Here is a 3,773-nt window from a genome sequence, read left to right as displayed (position 1 = left end):
CTGCACCAATTAGGCATGTAAAATGCCTTAGCATACTATTCTGGTGTTTAAACACCGAAGTGGTGCACGTTCTGGGTGTTCAACGCCCATGTGTAGCATATTTCTGGCGTTGAACACCAGTTCCATGCTTGTTACTGGCGTTCAGCGCCAGCTTTCCTCAGGGCACATTCCTGGCGTCCAAACGCCAATATGTTGCTTGTTTCTGGCGTTCAGTGCCAGATCCATGCTCTGTTCTGGCGTTGAACGCCAGCCAGATGCATCTTACTGGCATTTAAACGCCAGTAAGTCCTTCCTCCAGGGTGTGATTTTTCCTCTGCTGTTTTTGATTCTGTTTTTAATTTTAATAATTTTTTTCGTGACTCCTCATGATCATGAACCTACTAAAACACAAAATAAAAATAAAATAAAAAGAAAATTAGATAAATAAAAATTGGGTTGCCTCCCAACAAGCGCTCTTTTAATGTCACTAGCTTGACACTGGGCTCTCATGGAGCCTTAGAGAAGTTCAGAGCATGATGAAGGTTTCCCAACACCAAACTTAGAGTTTGAATGTGGGGTCTCTCAACACCAAACTTAGAGTTTGGTTGTGGCCTCCCAACACCAAACTTAGAGTTTGATTGTGGGGGCTCTTTTGGACTCTGTACTGAGAGAAGCTCTGCATGCTTACTCTCTTTTGTTACAGAGGGATGGCCGTGTGCCTTAAATACAAGGTAGTCCCCATTCAATTGAAGGACTAATTCTCCTCTGTTAACATCTATTACAGCACCTGCTGTGGCTAGGAAAGGTCTTCCAAGGATGATGCATTCATCCTCTTCCTTCCTAGTGTCTAGGATTATGAAATCAGCAGGGATGTAAAGGCCTTCAACCTTTACTAGTACGTCCTCTACCATTCCATAAGCTTGTCTTACTAACTTGTCTGCCAATTGTAATGAGAATAAGGCAGGTTGTACCTCAATGATCCCTAGTTTCTCCATTACAAAGAGTGGCATAAGATTTATGCCTGACCCCAGGTCACACAGAGCTTTTTCAAAGGTCATGGTGCCTATGGTACAGGGTATTAAGAATTTGCCAGGATCTTGTCTCTTTTGAGGTAAGATTTTCTGAACCCATGTATCTAGTTCACTAATGAGCAAGGGAGGTTCACCTTCCCAAGTCTCATTACCAAACAACTTGGCATTCAGCTCCATGATAGCTCCTAGATATTGAGCAACTTGCTCTCCAGTCATAACTTCATCCTCTTCTGAGGAAGAATAGTCTTCAGAGCTCATGAATGGCAGAAGGAGATTTAGTGGAATCTCTATGGTCTCTATATGAGCCTCGGATTCCTTTAGGTCCTCAATAGGTAACTCCTTCTTGCTTGAGAGACGTCCCAAGAGGTCTTCCTCACTAGGATTTTCGTCCTTCTCCTCCCTTGTGCATTCGGCCATATTGATTACATCAATGGCCTTGCACTCTCCCTTTGGATTCTCTTCTGTATTGCTTGGGAGAATATTGGGAGGGGTTTCAGTGATTTTCTTACTCAGCTGGCCCACTTGTGCCTCCAAATTTTTAATGGAGGATCTTGTTTCATTCATGAAACTTAAAGTGGTCTTAGACAGATCAGAAACTATGTTTGATAAGTTAGAGGGGCTCTGTTCAGAATTCTCTGTCTGTTGCTGAGAAGATGATGGAAAAGGCTTGTTTCTACTTAGCCTGTTTCTTCCACCATTATTAAAGCCTTATTGAGGCTTTTGTTGATCCTTCCATGAGAAATTTGGATGATTTCTCCATGATGAATTATAGGTGTTCCCATAAGGTTCACCCATGTAATTTACCTTTGCTATTGCAGGGTTCTCAGGATCATAAGCATCTTTAGAAGCTGCCTCTTTAGTACTGTTGGATGCATTTTGCCATCCATTCAGACTTTGAGAGATCATGTTGACTTGCTGAGTTAACACTTTGTTCTGAGCCAATATGGCATTCAGAGCATCAATTTCAAGAACTCCCTTCCTCTGAGGCGTCCTACTATTCACAGAATTCCTCTCAGAAGTGTACATGAATTGGTTATTTGCAACCATGTCAATAAGTTCTTGAGCTTCTGCAGGCGTTTTCTTTAGGTGGATAGATCCACCTGCAGAATGGTCCAATGACATTTTGGAAAATTCAGATAGACCATAATAGAATATATCTAATATGGTCCATTCTGAAAACATGTCAGAAGGACCCCTGAAAACATGTCAGAAGGACACTTTTTGGTCATCTGCTTGTATCTTTCCCAAGCTTCATAGAGGGATTCACCATCTTTTTGCTTGAAGGTCTGAACATCCACTCTAAGCTTGCTCAACTTTTGAGGAGGAAAGAATTTATCCAAGAAGGCAGTGACCAGCTTATCCGAGGAGTCCAGGCTATCTTTAGGTTGTGAGTCCAACCATGTTCTAGCTCTGTCTCTTACAGCAAAAGGGAAAAGCATGAGCCTGTAGACTTCAGGATCTACTCCATTCGTCTTTACAGTCTCACGAATCTGTAAGAACTCAGTTAAAACTGGTAAGGATCTTCAGATAGAAGTCCATGAAACTTGCAATTCTGTTGCATTAGAGCAACTAATTGAGGTTTCAGCTCAAAATTGTCTGCTCCAATAGCCAGAATGGAGATGCTTCTTCCATCAAATTTGGAAGTTGGTTTAGTGAAATCACCAAGCATCCTCCTTGCATTATTGTTGTTGGGTTCGGCTGCCATCTCCTTTTCTTGTTCAAAAATATCAGTAAGGTTGTCTCTGGATTGTTGTAATTTAGCTTCTCTTAATTTTCTCTTCAGAGTCCTTTCAGGTTCAGGGTCAGCTTCAACAAGAATGCCTTTTTCCTTGTTCCTGCTCATATAGGGAAGAAGAGAATAAGAAAAGAAAGAGGAATTCTCTATGTCACAGTAAAAAGGTTCCTTATTGTTAGTAGAAGAAGAAAGAGAATAAATGAAGGAGAGGGATGAATAGTCTGTATAAAGAGTAAGGATAGGGGAGGTGATAAGAGATGAAGAGAGGTGAAGAGAAGTATTAGTAAATAAATAAATAAATAGAAGAAGAGGAGAGATAGAGAATTTCGAAAATAATTTTGAAAAAGTAGTTAGTGATTTTTGAAAATTAAAGATAAGATATAATTAAAATTAAAATTTAAAATAATTAATTAATTAAAAAGAATTTTTGAAAAAGGATGAGATATTTTCGAAAATTAGAGAGAGAGAAGTAGTTAGGTGGTTTTGAAAAAGATAAGAAACAAACAAAAAGTCAAATAGTTAGTTGAAAAAAAAATTTTGAAAATCAAATTTGAAAAGATAAGAAGATAAGAAGTTAGATAAGATATTTTGAAATTAAATTTTTGAAAAAGATAAAATTTTGAAAAAGATATGATATAAAAGATAAGATTCTAGAATTTAAAGATTGAACCTTTCTTAACAAGAAAGTAACAAACTTCAAATTTTTGAATCAATCATATTAATTGTTAGCATAATTTTCGAAAATTTGAAATAAAGTTAAGAAAAAGATTTTTGAAAAATATTTTTAAAGAATTTTCAAAAATTAATAAGAAAAATGAAAAATTTTTAATTTTTGAACAAGTTATAAAAAGATAAGATTTTTAAAATTGAAAATTTGACTTGACATGTAAGAAACAACTAATTTTAAAAATTTTTGACTAAGTCAACTCAAATTTTCGAAAATTATGAGAAAATTAAGGAAAAGATATTTTTTTATTTTTGAAATTTTTTTTGATAAGAGAGAAAAACATAAAAATGACCCAAAACAT

At 36.8% G+C, this 3,773-nt stretch overlaps 1 non-coding gene across 1 annotated transcript; it reads left to right on the top strand.

Annotated features, from left to right (window-relative positions):
* The first annotated feature begins 2,213 nt into the window (after window positions 1-2,213).
* Window positions 2,214-2,317, top strand: LOC127739911 (small nucleolar RNA R71). Its single transcript, XR_008000653.1, has one exon. It is a non-coding gene; the product is annotated as a small nucleolar RNA R71 (small nucleolar RNA).
* The last annotated feature ends 1,456 nt before the right edge of the window (window positions 2,318-3,773 follow it).

The sequence above is a fragment of the Arachis duranensis genome, chromosome 6 (genome assembly GCF_000817695.3).
Source record: "Arachis duranensis cultivar V14167 chromosome 6, aradu.V14167.gnm2.J7QH, whole genome shotgun sequence".
Classification (NCBI taxonomy): domain Eukaryota; kingdom Viridiplantae; phylum Streptophyta; class Magnoliopsida; order Fabales; family Fabaceae; genus Arachis; species Arachis duranensis.
Note: the sequence above shows the minus strand (reverse complement) of the source record. Positions and strands in the feature narration are given on the sequence as shown.